This window comes from Numida meleagris, chromosome 2 (assembly GCF_002078875.1).
Source record: "Numida meleagris isolate 19003 breed g44 Domestic line chromosome 2, NumMel1.0, whole genome shotgun sequence".
Lineage (NCBI taxonomy): Eukaryota > Metazoa > Chordata > Aves > Galliformes > Numididae > Numida > Numida meleagris.
The window spans coordinates 80707415-80726149 of record NC_034410.1 but is presented as its reverse complement, the minus strand read 5'-3'; the positions used below and the strand labels follow the sequence as shown (position 1 = coordinate 80726149).

At 35.4% G+C, this 18735-nt stretch overlaps 1 long non-coding RNA gene across 4 annotated transcripts in view; it reads left to right on the top strand.

Annotated features, from left to right (window-relative positions):
* LOC110394271 overlaps positions 1-16691 on the top strand; it is a 177906-nt gene extending 161215 nt beyond the window's left edge. For 2 of the 4 annotated variants that reach the window (XR_002435505.1, XR_002435489.1), the window contains exon 9: positions 7876-9934. This is a non-coding gene — a long non-coding RNA (uncharacterized LOC110394271). Of the gene's footprint in view, positions 1-7875; positions 9935-11462; positions 11555-15729 lie in introns of those variants that run through there. The other 2 variants (XR_002435495.1, XR_002435492.1) reach the window with 2 other exon arrangements.

The window sequence follows — 18735 nt, the reverse complement described above, 5'->3', positions numbered from 1 at the left end:
GAAGGGAAGGGAAGGGAAGGGAAGGGAAGGGAAGGGAAGGGAAGGGAAGGGAAAATAAATCAGTTAGACTTAAGGCATTAGATAGGTTTTTGCACATTTTGATTTCCTTATGTTTCTTTAACTGAGGCAGATTTTACATTTCATTAAATAGTACTGTCTTAACAATGAACTTGTACAAAATGTTCCTCCTCTCTGCTGAGATTAAAATATGAAATACGTTGGAGCTCAGTGGTGTGAGCTCATGCCTTCATATATATCATTACATCCTTTATTGTGTTTTCAGGAAAGACTTTTAACTTTTAAAGCCAGAAAATAAAGCAATGGAAGTTTGTTTATTCTCTAATTGAAACAATTTGGCTGTACTTCTGGTTATTACAAGCTCTTACTTAGAACATTACAGACCTGCCTCTAGGCTCATCCACACTGTCACAGGCTTTCTACTCTCACAGTTAGGACAGGTGCCTCTTGGTGATCATGGTGTTTTTCTAGACTATTGGTAGCCAAGAAATTAACACTATAAGCAATGCATCACACATATCTCATTACATCTTCAAAGAGCCAATGGGCATTTTTGTCTGCAAACAAAGCTGTTTATAATTACTGAACTGACAAAGTGCCAGAAACTCTCCAGCTCCTATTCAACTGAGTCTGTCTTAACTTTTGTTGGAAATGACTTATCTACAAGTGCAGTCTGTACCTAGAGATTTTACCCATTCAGCTGGAGGTAATTATATTTATTGGAAACTATAATAATTGGAACACCCCTCCTCATTTTCATACATTTCAGCTCTCTGATCTTATTGTTTAGTCCTTGAAAGCAAATAGTGAGAAACTTGAGAGGCCAAGTCAAAACAAATAGATAATGACTGAAAATTAGTATCTGTCAATGTACACAGGTGAGATGGAAAATCAGAAAATAGCACTATCACAGACAAGAGCAACCTGTGGAATAAGGGACACTTTCTCAGTCTCCTGTCACCATTTTAGAAAGTTGTGTGTATCTGATTCTTTACCAGCTTGGAAATGAGAAGAAAATATAGATGGTGTTTTCCTATCTAATAACCAGTAAATGTATTAGGTATAAATGAGTTATGTTGCTTTGCAAATGCTGAAGAGGTTATGTTTCTGTTACATATCATGTTGCCCTCAAAAGTTTTGTGAAATCTTTTCTTCGTCCTTCCATTTATTCAGTTACTTATCCACTATTTTGAGTAGATATTTTATTATATAAACATAAATATCTATAGATTTAGATGAACAGATTTGTCTCTTGCCTTTAAAGAGATTATTTGCAGAACGAAGGGAATCTCTTATATTGCCAGTTGCCAATAATTATGGTATTCAAAGCCTATTTCTTAAGTACTAATCTGAATATGAGTTTATGTTGGGGTTCACTACTCCGAGAGGTGAAACTGTTACTGCTCAAAAAAGTTTTAACTGTTGGTCTGAATGGACAGCTTGGTTCATAACATACAACTTCATCACTCATTTAGCAAAGATCAAAACCACATCTGAATTTATCTTATACTTTTTGTGTATGCATTTGCTACATTACAAATGGATGTAGCATTTAAAGTCTGTCAGTTGAGGAATCTTCAATATGGTTGTGCACATATATTCAATGCACATAAAATTTTCTTATAGTTCACAAAAAAAAAACACCGTACTTCTGTTGAAGTTAAAAAATTGTATTGTAAAAATAAGTTGTCATTGAGTTGATGTTGAGGTCTATCATGTCCTCAAAGACAAATTTAACCTGAGGATACTTTTGACTGTACAGTGAGAAAGAACAGATATGATAAAATAAACAAGACTTGTTGCATTACATCTTCCATGAATATATCACAGTAATGAAGGCTTGCCTTTCCTGTTCTCACATCAAGGAATAGGTTCACAGCAACAATGAATGCCTAAATAATTTTATAAATATGTATTTTTGATGTTTTTTTTTAATGTCAAAATAATAATACACGCTTTAGCCACTTTTACTGTTAATAAAACTCTCTCTGACTCAATATTGTGGTAGAAAGAAGTTCAGGACATGATTTCAGCTAGTAGGATGGTTTTGGCTGGGATAAAGTTATTTAGTGGCTTGTATGGTGTTATGATTTCCAACATTTTAGTTACTGCTGAGTAGTACTTACACAGAAATTTTTCTGCTTCTCATACTGTCCTGACAATGAGGATGCTGGGGGCAGACCGGAAGCTGGGGGAGGGTGCAGCCAGAACTGCTGATCCAAACAGACATAAGGGATATCCATACAGTGTCATGCTCAGCAATAAAAGTTGATGCAAAGAAGGAATGTAAGGGGAATATTCAGAGTTATGTTGTTTGTCTTCCCAAGATATAATAATCATAATCCTCACTTTCCTGAAAATGAAGGAGCATCTATCTGCTGATGGGAAATGGTGAAGAAATTCTTTATTTTACTCCACTTGCCTGTGCATCTTTCTCTTTCCCTATTACAATTCCTTCATCTCAAACTATGAGTTGTTTTAGTTTTATCTTTCTAATACTCTCTCCATTCTGACAGTGTGGGAACAGGCAAGCAGCTGTGTGGTATTTAGCTGTCTACTGGGATTGTTCTACAACAAACACCTAATATAAACTTCTGGTTTTAGAAAAACATTTGTAAGTTTAGCTGAGATAGGGACATATCACCAGATTTACTATATAAGTGTATTAATCCTGGTCAATTAATCTAATTTTACATAGATGGCATGGTGCCTCTTCTCTGTGGTCATCCACCATGCCAGCAGGAGTAGCTGTTCTGACCATGAACATAGTCCAAGGAAGTGGGAGGCAAAGAAGATATTCTTCCCCAGCAGTTTAATGGTTCCAAGGAATTTACAAAACAGTAGAAAGTAAATCCCCACATGAATAAATGTGTTTTCATAGTCCACTTTTCTGGAATTATTCTCTCAGAAATATTTCATTTAATCTTAAAAAAAAAAAACAATAATATTGTTTTTTATATTTTATAATATAAAAATATAATAATAATTTTATAACATAATAAAATATAATAATGTATTTTATATATTGTAATATATAGAGATACTATTATTGCTTCAGTGAAAAGAATATATTAGAATAATTACATTAATGCTAGATTAAAATTAGTCACAATAAGGATAGGTATTCCACATCAGAACAGTTAGTATCACATTTGTTAAGTCTGAGTTTAGTCTATATGAGTAAAATCATCTGCACTGAGTTACTAGATTTAATTGTTAATGATCACGCTTTCCGTAAGCAGTACAATATCTTAATGTTAGGTCAACAACAGCTTTATGATTACTTATATCATTGTTGAAGCCAGAATACTTTCTGGTCACGTAGTCATTTCAATCTCTTTTTCACTGAGAAAACTTCTGAGGACTGTGCTTTTCTTTTTTCTTGCTTGAGGAAAAAAAAAGAAAATCACAAATCTTAGAGGTGACCTTCTGACAAGAGAATAAATTTGAAACATTTTGCTTTATAATATATACTGGAATTCATGCTGAAACCTCAACAGTAGTGTATACTGAAACTCTTTCTCTGGCAAGCTTTTGTAATAAACAAATAGTAGCGGAGTAGACACGCTACAATTTTGCAGACAAATGACATGGTTTAGTGAGAACTATTGGTGATAGGTGGATGGTTGGACTGGATGATCTTGTAGGTCTTTTCCAACCTAGCTAATTCTATGATTCTATGATTTTTTTTCTTAAAACTCTGAAGTGGATGATTTTCATTTCTGCGATGATCCTGTTTATTGTTGCATTCCGTTTTTGTAAAATAATATTGGACTACAGACTATGCTGATCATTTCTTACCAATCTTTGTATTCACTATTATATTCTGACTTGCATGTTGCCTTCTTAGATTTTCTTTTCCCGTGAAAGATTATTCCAACCTAAAATGGGGAATAAAACCTCATTTACTAGGTCAGTGAAAATCTGATGCAGTATGATATCTGAGATAGTCACCTAACGCTAAAGTTGTGCTTAGCCCTTTTATTTAAAATATTAATTATTATTAGACTAATTTTGCTTTGTATTTCTACTGGAAGTAGGATGACAAAGCCGAATATAATCATAGAATCATAGAATGGCTTATGTTGGAAGGGAACTTAATGATCATCTAATTCTAATTCCCCCACAATGGACAGGGTTGCCAAGCACTAGATTAGGTTGCCCAGGGACCAATCCAACATGGCCTTGAACAAAATTCTAGAGGGATATGGCATCTGCAGCTCCTGAGGACAATCTATTCCAGTATCTCTTAACCCTCTAAATAATGATTTCTGCCTAAAATCTAATATAAATTTCCTTTCTTTCAGTTTAAAACCATCCTCCTCTTGTCTAATCACTATTCGGTCATGTAAAAAAGATGCCCTCTATCTTTTTATAATCTACTTTTAAATACTGAAGAGATGCGCTGAGGTTTCCATTAAGCCATTTCTTCTTCAGGCAACCCCAGCTCCCTCATAGGAGGAAAATCAACTCCCTTCCCCTGCTGGTCATCCCTCTTTTTATGCAGCCCAGGATGCAGTTGGCCTTTCAGGCTGCAAGCACACACGTCAAGCTTTCTGTCAACCAGAACCCCGAAGTCTTTTTCTGCAGTACTCCATTCAATGAGTTTTTCTCCCAGACTTGTACATATATCTAGGATTGCCTTGACAGAGGTGCAGAATCTTGTGCTTGGCCTTTCTGAACCTCATTAGATTCACATGGGCACACTTATCTAGCTTTGAATGACATCTCTTCCTTCGGTTGTGTCAATTGCGCTACTTAGCTTGGTGTTTTCAGCAAACTTGCTGAGGGTGCAGTCAATACCTCTCTCTATGTCACTGACAATTATGTTAAAGAGCACCTGTCCAAAGTTGGATCTGTGAAGAACACCACTCATCATCAGCCTCTACTTGGACATAGAGCCATTGACCATAAACCTCTAGGTACGACCATCCAGCCAATACCTTATCCAGCTAACAGTCCACCATTCAAAGCCATATCTCTCCAATAAGCTAGAAATGCACTCCTACAGATGTAGACACATGCTGGAAATGATCTGGGAAACTACAGGAAACAAATGTAAAGGAAATGAATGACGATAGTTTCTTAACCATCCAATATACCTTCCTTGTTCACTGTTACAAGACAGAAGAGCATGATTAGTTTAACTCAGTCAAAAAACAGTTTACATGAGAAATAGAAATAGGACTGGTGTCACAGCAAAAAAACACATTGATTTTATAAAAGAATGCAAACATGATCTGGTGAATTAAACATATTAACCAGATAAAATATATTCTTACTGAAAATGTGTTCAATTTTTTCTTACACTGCATCCTCCTTGGTCATGATCTTCTCATAGAAATGCATTATACTTTGGATTTTGCTTTCTACTTTATTATTCTCAAAAGTTTTTAATATGTAAAATTTATTTTCAGCAGTTCGAGAAAAATACATCCTATCCACTAAAATAAATTTAAAAGTTTTTAAATTTTTCAATCACTGTACTGGATTGTAACATCTCCCCTGTCCTAGTTTCTCCAAGGAAACTTGTAATTTTTTCAGTGCTCAGTTTACATACTTGGCCATTCCAAATTGAGGTTTTATTTTCAAATGAAATACAGTGTAGAAGCCCTTAAGCTAGCTCTTAAGGTCCCAGATCTATGCTATGATATGGCTTTCCCTCAGCAAATGCAGAAGACTTTAATGGGCCAGCTATGTGTGTTAATGTCTTGTTTGCATCATATCTATATCTGCCGAGTAAAAGTTCAGAATAGTAGACCCTCATACAATAGATCTGACATGTTTGATACTATATGACATCATGTTTCATGTGGAAAATCTGGAAAATAAAAGCAGGAAATCTCAAGAGAGCTTTACAAAGTAGGATAGCCAATTGAGGAAGATATGAATTTCAGTGGAATCTGAGCTATTGTTTTCTTGGAATAATGTGTGGATCACAAAGATTTTGTGAAGTATTTTTAATTCTTGCTAGAGAAATTGCTGAGGTTATCAATAAATAGAGGATATGACAATTTTACTACCTAGGTGTCCTTAGGAAGTCTCATGGAGAAATTAACTTTACTCTCTTGCAAGTAATTTGACACAGTTCTAGTTTGCACACATCATAAAGAAAGAGCAAAGATACTGACTAGCTATAACATCTGATATGCTATATCATGTAAGACTTTCCTTAGTGAATTATTCAAGGAGTATTAATTTTAAACACATTTTCTTCTGAATGTCCAAATAAATTTAGTACTATCAAGGTGATTAATTCACTCTCAACAACAGCCATAAATGAATTCAAAGGTACTGCTATCAAATTAGATAAAACTAGATGAAGACTAAAATAAATGTTGCTAGTAATACTGAATTTCTGCCTTGAAACCCCCAACAAAATGTAGGATAGAATATACACATACTGCTTTTTACACTGGCATTTCTATAACTAATGAGTGAATATGAATTTAGAAATCTTTTGAAGCCAGTAATTCTAAAATTAATCTTTTAGAATATAAACATTATTGGATGCCATTGGTTCAGTTTCTAAACCATTTCAATAGTGCTTTAATAGGACTCATGTTTGTCTCACAGTCCAGTGCATTGGAAAAAAATAATTACAAAGTTTTACAAGTTTTTGCTTTGCCTGATACTTTGGATTTTTAAAAAGTAATTTTAGCTCATAATGTATGAGATAATTATTAATTGCAGAATCAACATAATTTTATGTTCATTTCAGGTCATTCTAATCCTGTTTTCCTTTCAGTGTTTCAGATCTGTCACTCAACTCTCTGGGCATTGTTCTACCCTTAGGATAGAAAATAACTCTAGGAGACTAGACTTGTTAAGAAACTCTTCAAGAAATCTCTACTCACAAACTGTTAGGAATGTAGTCAAAAAACTAAACAGCCTATAGTGGTATCATACCTAAGTCAAAAAGCTGATGAGAATGTAAGGCAAAGGATTTTAAATGACAAGTTGTAGTAATGACATTCCATTCTCTTTATCTAGCATGTGAATCTAGAATGAGTGCCAGTGCTGTCACTCATGCTGAAAAGCTAAGGCTCTGTTTCCAGGACCTCTCTGCTTCCCTCACATGGATAAAGAATTTCTTCAGTCAGAAATACTAGACTTTGCACTAGTCTTCCTGATGCTATGCTCTAGACATTTATGTTTTCCAACAGTAATTCCTGAGTTGCATTTGACGGGAAAACAAACTGAGTTTGTTTGCGTCTTAAAGGATCAGAACATTTGCATATTAGAAAAAAATAAATAGATGAAATGAAAAACAAACAGACAAAGAAAGATCAAAATCCACGACTTTGTTGACATTGTAGGGCAAAACTTGAAACAAACAATAATATTTCAGCATGCATTGACAATCAGCTGTAGTTGAAGGTGGCGTGATATGAAATAGAAACAATGGTTTTATTTTTATTTTTATTTTACATTCAAATTTTATAAGAGAGCATTTAGCACAAGACAGTAGTCCAGGACTGTGGACAGTAGGATTCCCTTTAACTAAACTTAGTTCAATGTCTGACATCCTGTCTAAGTAATTTATACAAGTTGCAAGACAGAAACTACCAGAGCATGATTTATTCCATCATAATATGTTTTCTCTCTGGTTGCTATAACTATTAGTGTAATACGATAATAAGGTAATTTGTATTGCAATTATTGTCACTACTATAAATTGCAATACAAGCACAGTATCAATGATCAAGCTATCTACTCATTTGGTGGAAAATGTATGACATTTTTATATTGCTATGAAAAGAAAGAGAAAGAATCTAAACCTCTCTAAGTCAGCCATTAGTTCTTCCTTATTGCAATGTCTGTATTTAACTTTATCCATTTGCTCTGCTTTTCCAGATATCTGCATGTGAAAAGCTACTGCAGTTTTTCAACAGCTCTGACAGGAAGAGAACACGGAGTTGAATCCATCTTCCCAACCTTCTACCAAAATTGCACTGATATAATTCAAGTGTTCCCTTATTACTGATAAAATGGAACGCTTCTAAAGACCTGCTGCTCAGGTGCTTTATTCTCTTTACTATATGCAGTGTTTTTTTCAAAACTACTTATGTCCTTCTAAAGGTCAAATTTTCAGCCTTGCACACAAGAAGATAAGCTAGTCAGCTCTGTCTATAAAAGAAATTGTATATTTCATCCTTGATATGTAGTGTAAAATACTTACTCCCCAGAGTCTAACTTTAACATAGAACAAAGAAACAAAATGGACATGAAAAATGGACAAAAGTATTTTAGGAAAGGATTGGTTTCCTCTAGGGCTTTCAAAACACACAAAAAAACACAACAGATGGTAGATAATAGTTCAACATACCTGTGGACCCTTTTCAAGTGTATTGTATACGTTAGTTCTGTGCTTGTCAATTTCCTTGCAAATATTATTGCTATATCTTACATTATCTACCATTTCTAATACATTAAACATTCCTCCGTTGCACACTTCAAGTTCTGCCTGACCAACAACAGCCTGAAGTGTTGATGGATATATTCACCATACTCTGACTCATGCTCCATGAAGACAGATGTAGGTTTCTTGCTTGAAGAAGCCTGAAAATTAATTTCTTTCTATCATTATTTGATCATGAGATATGAATGTCAGGCAAGATATTATTTGCCCTTTCCCTCAAAGTAGACTTAATTGTTTGTGGATTGGATAGAGAAGCTGTCCTCCTCTCATGCTTGATTGGACTGAGATCAATTTTCTAAGAGAAGAAAAACAAACACTAGTCATTAAACAAAAAGGGAACTGAGACAGATTTACTAGCTGTCTTCTTGAAAGAGCATGAGAACTGTCCATTCAGCGGGATAATCTACTTTTCTTTATGGTTATTAAAAAAATGGCACTGTCCTCAGTGGTAGCAGGGCTAGTCTATATCTCAAGTAAAAATCCATGTTCAAATGTGATGCTGAAAGAAGCTGATCCTCTCTCATGTGACATACAGACATAAGGTTTTATCTGTTATCTGCATTACCTGTTTCATAATTCCTGTAGCAAAGTAATCTTGCCTAAACATAGTGAGAATGAAATTACATGTAGATAACAAAGCAGAAGTTTTTGTTTCAGTTGCCTTTCTTAGTGTAACTCTCTACACCTGTCTACCTAAATGACTGCATTCTCTGGGATGGGCATATTTCCCCTGCCCAAGATTGCTCTGGGCAGTTGCAGAAACAAAGTGCACTCTTTCTCAGTGCAAAAACCAAAGCTTAGCATATATTTCCTGTAAGTCTTCTTCTTTTGGCTTGATGTTTTTCCGTAGTGTTAAATTAAATTGTTTACCATGGAGCTGAGCCAATGAGTTGGTTTTAATCCCAGGAGGGGAAAAAAGAGATGTGAGGTCAATTGTCCTATTTGTTTTCAAGAACTGGCTGAAGTTCTTCATAAGCCCTCTGTATTTTTCTTGGATTTGATTTTGTTCCCCAAAGCAAAAGCTCTCTCATTCTCTCTCTCTCTCTCTCTCTTCTTTTTAACAATGATTTTTGCTTGCGCAGATCACTCTTTTCTTTCTTTGGAGATTGTTGATATTATCCTGAAATTTTAAACCTGCAGATATTCTCTAGCACTCGTTTATGGAAACCACACAGACCATATTGCCCTCTTTTCTCTTCACTGAATTGTTATTTTTCATGACACACTGTGGCTTTTGAAGTTATTACCTCTTTTGTCATGGAGAGAAGTGTTATGGTATAAGACAGAAAATATACTTATGGAAAACCAGGCCTATGAGAAAGAATTGAACCAGAAGACATACAAACTACAACTCCCAGTGGAATATTGTAATGACATAAAAAATCCAAGTATTTCCTTGAAATCTTTGAAAAAATTGCTTTCTTCTTTATTCTACCATGCAAAAAAAAAAAAAATTCTTTCCAACATACTCTGTTTTTTTATATGATTCAGTGAGCATCAGAACTCCTTGACACATTGCTGGCAACAGACTGTATCCTCACTGGTGTCAATTACCAAGGGATATGAAAACATTCTCTTTAGTTTTTTTGAACATAGCTTACGTTATTAACAGTTCCACGATATGTGGTCAGGCAACTTATCTTTCAGTAAGTGACAACTGAAAACTTTTTCACAGTTTTTATACTTATCTGTGCTTTTGCACATACCCCAGGATTAGAAAGTAGGACAGTTCTTTAAATCCATATTTTAAAGAAATATATATCACAAATAGGATACACATACTGTTAGCCTTCAAAAAAAATGTCTTACACAATTATATAAAAAGTTCTAAATACATAGATGGACCTCCAAAGCCACAAATTTTGTGTTAAAATCACATTATTCCAAGTCTGTACTCTTGTTCTTGAATTTCTTGAAGTCTGTACCATTTTTAGAGTACTTAAATTTGCATTATTCCAGTATGATAGTAAATATTTTTTTGGTTTTGTTTTGTGGTTTTGCTATTTTTCTACAGATACAACTGATTTTTTATTTATTTTGTTTTCTTTAACTGAAAAATAACAAATTTAAAATAAGACAGAATAAAAATAAAATATAAGTTGAAATACATTATCATTAAAGGTCTTGTAACAGCAATACAGCAATTTAGTGTTTAATCACCTTAATTAAAAATACTGACAGGGTCATCTAATGCATTCTTTTTGGTGTTCTACATTTCACTGAGTACTTGTTTAAAAGATTGTGTCAGAAGCATTTTTAAAGCATATAAATATACAAGAGGGGCTGTAAACTAACAGTTATTTGGGCAGTGACATTTGTGGCTAGATATTTTGTCCAGAATTTAGATTAGTGCTATCCTACCTTCAATTAGGACTTAAAATATTGTCTCACCTTGTAAAAGGACTTTGAAGGGATCACTTTGCAGGCTAAGTTGGAATGTTAACACATTAACATCTGAAAAGAAATGGCACTTTCAGAACATAAGTATTTTTCAGTAATTGAATTAGATTAAGAATTGAATTTTCTTCTGAATTTCATATTTGAAATCATACTGGGATTGTTAGGACAAGATACACTGCTCCATAAAAAATATGCAAGTAAAATTCTGTAGAAGAACACAGATGTCCTGCTTTTCACTAGTATTCTAATCCATTGTGCAACTTTAAAAGTAAAGTCAGTAAGAGCTAATACATTTGTAGAACTAAAAATAAAAACATTTTCAAATATTAGGAATAACACATTTTGAATATATTGTTGGATTGTCTCAATTATTTCTGAGGCAGTTAAAATTAATTTTGTTACTGTAGTTAATTTCCTATGTAATCTATATTAACATTTGCAGTTACTAGACATTGATTTGGGACTGCAAACACTTATTTAGATAACCTATACATTTATATTTCTTATTAAGTAACTTAAAAAAAAATCAATATGGTAATTAAAGAAGATGATTATGTAATATTTAGTAATTAGCAATCTTCAGTAGTAAGAAAAATACTAATAGGCCTTCATTTTGTTATAGCTCTAGCTGGACAAGCCTTGTATCAGGATTACAGAAGCCCTAGGAAAATGCAAGGATAACTTCTATTACACCCATTTGAAAAGAAAAGAAAAGAAAAGAAACAATTTCTAAGTCATAATATATCCACATGCTAGCAGATCATCTTCTTCACTAGTGTGTTAACTCATGCACAATAAATTGTTTACCTCTGTAACAACAAAAATCATCCACATACATTTGTTTGAATTTCAGTCTTTTAAGATATTGCTTTTCTTTGTTTCCTCTATAACGCTATGCAAGTTGCAGGGGCAAATGTGTATAAATCAACTTCTCCTCCCAACCTATTTAAAAAAATGCAAAAGCAATTGAAAAATTCAAACAAAATCTTTGGCAGATGGTAAATAATTTTGGAAGTTAATGTATACTGACAAGATATCAGGCCAATATAAAATGGCTACCACCTGCAGCTATAGATGACTGAAGGTTACCCTTCCTGCAGCTGTTGGGATATACTGGTACAAACTGTCCTCTAATTTATGCTCTAATTAGAAGAAAATACCGAGAGTGATGGTCAATGCATAAAATATTTTGTCATAAATTGTATGGAAAGATGGCACTACTTTCTTCGTTTAATGAGACAGAACTAGAGATGAGAACAAGTGCAACCCTTGGCTGAGTTTTTATTCTAAGCATTCCCAAAGATAAATTATATTTCAGGTAGAAAATAATCATTTTATCACGTTTCTATTTTCCCTTCCCCATTAATCCAAGGTAGTATTCCATCATGTTATTGATACGGTATCTAGGATATTATATTTTCTAAATGCTAAAGTCTTTTTGTCATTTGTCTGCAAAATTGTAGCGTGTCTACTCCGCTACTATTTGTTTATTACAAAAGCTTGCCAGAGAAAGAGTTTCAGTATACACTACTGTTGAGGTTTCAGCATGAATTCCAGTATATATTATAAAGCAAAATGTTTCAAATTTATTCTCTTGTCAGAAGGTCACCTCTAAGATTTGTGATTTTCTTTTTTTTTCCTCAAGCAAGAAAAAAGAAAAGCACAGTCCTCAGAAGTTTTCTCAATGAAAAAGAGATTGAAATGACTACGTGACCAGAAAGTATTCTGGCTTCAACAATGATATAAGTAATCATAAAGCTGTTGTTGACCTAACATTAAGATATTGTACTGCTTATGGAAAGCGTGATCATTAACAATTAAATCTAGTAACTCAGTGCAGATGATTTTACTCATATAGACTAAACTCAGACTTAACAAATGTGATACTAACTGTTCTGATGTGGAATACCTATCCTTATTGTGACTAATTTTAATCTAGCATTAATGTAATTATTCTAATATATTCTTTTCACTGAAGCAATAATAGTATCTCTATATATTACAACCTTAAAAAAAGTTTCAAATTTGAGTGAAACTTTAAAACTATCATAGAGTCATAGAATTAGCTAGGTTTGAAAAGACCTACAAGATCATAACCCAGTCCAACCATCCACCTATCACCAATAGTTCTCACTAAACCATGTCCCTCAACACAATGTCCAAAGGTTCCTTGAACACCTCCAGAGACGGTGACTCCACCACCTCCCTGGGCAGCCCATTCCAGTGCCTGACCACTCTTTCAGAAAAGTAGTATTTCCTAACGTCCAGCCTGAATCTACCCTGGCACAACTTGAGGCCATTCCCCCTCGTCCTGTCACTAGTTACAAGAGAGAAGTGGCCAAACACCAGCTCACTACAACCACCATTCAGGTAGTTATAGAGCGTGATAAGGTCTCCCCTGAGCCTCCTCTTCTCCAGACTGAACAATCCCAGCTCCCTCAGCCGCTCCTCATAAGGCCTGTGCTCCAGACCCCTCACCAGCTTCGTCGCCCTCCTCTGAACACGCTCCAGGGCCTCAATGTCTTTCTTGCAGTGAGGGGCCCAAAACTGGACATGGTATTTGAGGTGCGGCCTCACCAGTGCTGAGGACAGAGGGAAAATTACTTCCCTACTCCTACTGGCAACCAACACTATTTCTGATACAAGCCAGGATGCCATTGGCCCTCTTGGCCACCTGGGCACACTGCTGGCTCATGCTCAGCTGAGCACCAACCAACACCCACAGGTCCTTTTCCTCTACACAGTCTTCCAACCACTCTGCTCCAAGCCTGTAGCGTTGTCTGGGGTTGTTGTGGCCAAAGTGCAGGACCTGGCACTTGGTCTTGTTGAACCTCATCCCATTGGCTTCAGCCCAGCGATCCAGCCTGTCCAGATCCCTCTGCAGGGCCTTGCTACCCCCAGGCACACTGACACTTCCTGCCCGCTTGGTGTCGTCTGCGAACTGACTGAGGGTGCACTCAATGCCCTCACTGAGGTCATCAATAAAGATACTGAAGAGGACAGGCCCCAGCGCCGACCCCCGGGGAACACCACTCGTGACCGGAATCATTTCACACTTTGCCTCTGTCCCCAACAGCTTTGATTGTTGCATCAGTAATTTCCATCAGTACAGAATTAAAAAATAACTTTAAGAAAAATTTATTTCAACTCCCATTTTTAGTAGTGCCTCCACCAGCATTTCTTTATCTTTGGAATGACCATAAATATTTCTCCCATGACTTTCTATTTTTTATGGTCCTGGCATGAAGTATAATGATAATGAATTTTCAGCTACTGTTTTTGTCTCTTTATCTCTATTACTGTATATAAGCCCTCATCCTTATCCTGCTGTCAGCCTTTTTTTAAAATTTATTTTCCAAGTAACTTTCTCTGTTTCATCAGTTAACTCATTACTGGTTCAGCACAAGTTGAAGTTCATTATCGAAAAGGGATAGATGATCTAGTAGATTGCTGCACTGTCTGAGTACCACTGGGGAGACATAAATGGACCACTTCTATAAATGCATTGTTACTGAGAAGCATCAGCAGCACTGGCAGAGCATATCAAGAGCTGTTGCTGTGTCTGTCAACATACAAAATAGTTTCAAAACTTCTGTAGTTTTGAACCACAGTTGCTTTTTTTTGCTGCTAATTCTAATGGTCTTTCTCTTGAGGAACACAGATCTGTGACTTGTGTAATGACACTCTATTATGTATTTGCATTTCTGTGATTCTATGGTTCTGTGATTATACAATTCTCCTTTTCTTCTTCCTTCTTTCTTCCTTTTCTTCTCTTTGTTTCAGTGTATTTTACAGAGAAGCATAAGCAAGACAAGTCCTTCCAATAGCATCATTTTCACAAAAAATTATGTGGCTCTATACGCCCTGAACCTCATCTCTAAATTTCTTTATGTTCTACTGTGATTACTTAATTATTCAACAGAATGGTGTCAGCATACAAATACACAGTTTCTGCTAAACTGGTCTTACAGTCAAATTTTGTTATAGGAATTAAAGCTGATTTTATTTATTTGTTTGTTTGTTTTGAAAAGAGTAACAGTGAATGTAAACATTCCTCAAGAGAAAAAGAAATTAAGTTTTCCAGCCACTTGACAGCACCTAGCATTATGCACTTACGCGTGCACCTGTAGCAGTTTAGACATTGCTTACTTACATACCTTTTACTTTCCCCTGCTCTAAAAGGGGAGGGAATGGTGGGATAAGGTTCTTTATACTTGTCATTGGTCCAGCTGCTTCACTCATTTGATTACTGAGTTGAAGCAGTAAGAAATAACTGTGGTATAATAAATCATAAAGATGACTCCTGGAATAGCTCCAAGCCCTGATGTTATTCTGCTCTTGTCTGACAGAAAGATTCTGGTTTGGGTAAAATGGGGATATCAGTTCAATAACAGACAAATGTGAACAGGGAATTTGAGCCTAATGACTGCAGTGAAGAGCAGAGCTGTTCTAAAATGCATGTCTAAATATAGTGCAGAACTGCAGGTTTAAGGACTTAAAGTGTACTTTTTTTTTTTTTTTTTTTAATATGCAGATCTAGTGTAATGAGCAAGAAGCAAAATCTTACATTTGCTTATTTGCTTTTTTTTGAAACTCAAAAGGGGTTTGGTGTCAGAATATTTGGGCTGATACTCAAATCTTGTCACAAGCTGACTAGTCTGTACAGTGATAACAGGCTTACAGATGCAGAAGGATGGTCTTCAGTTGCCAGTTGGTAGAAGGTTAGCTCCCTTTTTTCCATAGCTCCATTCTCTTTCATAGTGTTCAACATTGTCAACAGAATGATACTATCAACCACGTGGGAGAGATGGCAGGTTTCCAGATGCTAAAGTTATTATCACAGGCATACATCCACAAGTAATGATGGGAAGTTATATCTCTGTCACTAGGTACTTTAAGAACTCTCAAAGGCATCCACTCTCACAATGGCTCTGAGAGCATCATCATTTGTTGATTCAAGAAACTGGTGATGATACTACATGGATCCTGGCGTGAACATGGTAGGGATGACCTGTTCTGTGTATTACTGCCAAACTGATTGATTGCTCAGGCAAGATTACTTCTTGGACAAACAGTATGGAGTTGAATATTAGGTCAATACAGAGTCCAAGAATGGTACAATTCATAAGCATTAAGAGGAAGTTTTTCAGGGAGTCTGCAGGGGCTACTTTGAATGATGGTGATGTGAACAAATAAAAAAACAGACAACCACAAAAAAAATTCTAGGCGCTATGCAAAGCACATTGTTTCACTTTCTCTAAACCTATGGTTTCTATTTCTGTTTGTATGTATTCCTGCATGTATCTATTTATGAGGGGAAAAAAATGTAGAGCAAGGAAATGCAGAGAATGAAAGATAATAACCTATGACTTATTAGATAATTTAGTAAATATCTTAAGAATGTTAGTATATTTCAGAAAAAATTCAGGACAACTACCAAAATGGAACAGATCTATGTTAGCAATTTATTTTAAAAAGACTTGATAAGAATATTTATAGGAAGTCAGCCAAACAACATATTTATTCAGTAAAGATAACAGGTAAAATCTCCACTAGTTGCATGTTTCATTTTCCCATACGGTTCCTTCATTATCCAAATACTTTTATATTTTTTTAATTTTTTATTACATTCTTATTACTTTTTGTATTTGTCATTTAATAAATATGAAAGAGGTAAAAATAAAGATGGAATAGCTAGACACACGTACTTCGTGAGGCACTGAACCATCTAATAGAATCTGAAAATAAAAAGGAAGATTCTCCAGGAAGATGTTATTGTTGTCCTGGAGAAAGTTTGTATTACCATTTTCTAAGCTTATCTGGAGAAATATAAATAAACCAGTGCATCTTAGTCTCCTCTGTAGTTCTATTATTTCTCTCTGTGTCTGTGATCTATGGCACTGTTTCATCTATATAGTGTATTAGTGAGAGAAAACTGAAATGCAGATGGTCATACCAATATCTAATTATCAGTCTAGGAAGAAAAAGAAGTACATATAAATTAGAGGGAACTGAAATGCTGCAACATTTGTGTCAACGGTTTACGGGCGTTAGGCCCGATTCCGTGACAAAGGGGACGGGGGACCCAAGGGCCCACGTCCCGGGAAAAGGGGAAAGGGGAAAAGGGTAGGGAGATGGCCCTGAGAGCAAAGAACAGCGGCAACAATCTGAGGAGAAACAAACTAATTTACTAAATAAAATATTGGAATGCAAAACAACACACTATAATACAATATAATTACAATTTAATCTGATAAATCCAATACAGAGAGAGAGAATGTCCCAAAATCAAGGTAGGCCTTACTCTACTACCGATGATAAGACGGCTGGAGAGTGAGGTGCTGCCAAGACGAGAGACGGCGGAAAAAGGGGCGAGGTCTCGTGATCTGCAAGTTTTTATACTGCGAGCTTTTATCTTTTCCCTCCGGCTGGAAATGGTAACAGAGGAGCAAAGTACCGTGGGGACTGTAGTGGTCCTTCTCTTCTGAGAACTAGGTATGTCCACTACATGATGTTATGATGTGGAATACCAATAACCGAAAATCACAAAACCATGACAATTTGTTGAACAAAATACTGGTAAAGAAAGAGCATGACTCAGTTGTAAGTTGGGATATATTCTACTACTAGCAATAAGCTTGGTGAGCCAGTTTCCTTCAGACCACCTAGACTGGGCTCTCCCCACCCCGCAAGAAGACCCAGAAAAGAACTTTTTCCCTCTGCATCTGTCAAAGGAAGAGGATATATTCCAGTTTGGATTAAAGTATGTTTATACATAGTACATACCAACTTCACTGAATGCTGAATACCTTGGAGGATTGTGTCTATTCGTTTCAACCTTTATCTTCATACTTTTCCTGTCTTCCCTCACTACATGTGGCAGGAGAGAAAGAGAGCCAGGTCATCTTCCATTTTTTTATTCCTTTTTTGTCTGGCGGAGCGTTGTCTAAACATATGAAAATAATACTTACTATTGCATCTTTAAATAAGCAAACAAACAAAGCAAGAAAGAAAGAAACAAAAACATATTGTTGGGTTAAAAAGTAAACAAACCTCTGTAGGATGGCAGGGAGATTCAAGGAAAAAAAAAGTAAAAAATGATTACACCTTACTGCTATTGTATCTTAACAGTGAAGGTTATTCTCTCAGACAAAATGTAATACAACACAGAAATGAACAATTTTTAGGTGGGACATGGTCATATTAAACAATGCAGTTATTTTTAGATCTGAAATGAACTATTAACTTTGCAGCAGGGGTTTGAACTCAGTTAAGAAGTTGTAAAGACTTTACTTTCTAGTATAAGTGTGTTGCCTTCACTTACTGCTGTCAGATTAACCATGAGGCTGAGGTGCACAAGTCGTAGTAGTCATAAAAATCAGGGGATAGGGACAGAAATGAAAGAGAACAGGGTCTGTTCTCAGCAAAACCAGTGATACAACACTACTGACACTGTTTCCATGCTGTTGTGAGACAGAAACTTCACAAAGTTGTGAAATTTCAGTTTCTGTTTTTCCATTAATCATTGTAATCTTCCTGTGAAAAACAGACACTTTCGGGAAACTCTTACAGACCAAACTTCAACAAATTTCATTCATTATCATCTCAGTGTTAGCTCTTGAGAGCTGCAGATCATGGCAGTATTTTGTTTCACATTAGAGTACAAAAAAAGGAAACCACTAACATAACTCCTTGATATTTGAGTGTTTGAATTAGAACGACACCAGACTGACATAGTCTTTGAAAATCTTTAGGAAAACTAAAATTCCTTCCCAAATTTTTATCTCACTATCTTCCATTCAAAAAGATGAAATTACATGGTATATCTAGTTCCTATACAAAGAGTAATTTAATGGCCAGTCTGACTGGCATTTTAACATTTCTCATTGGATACT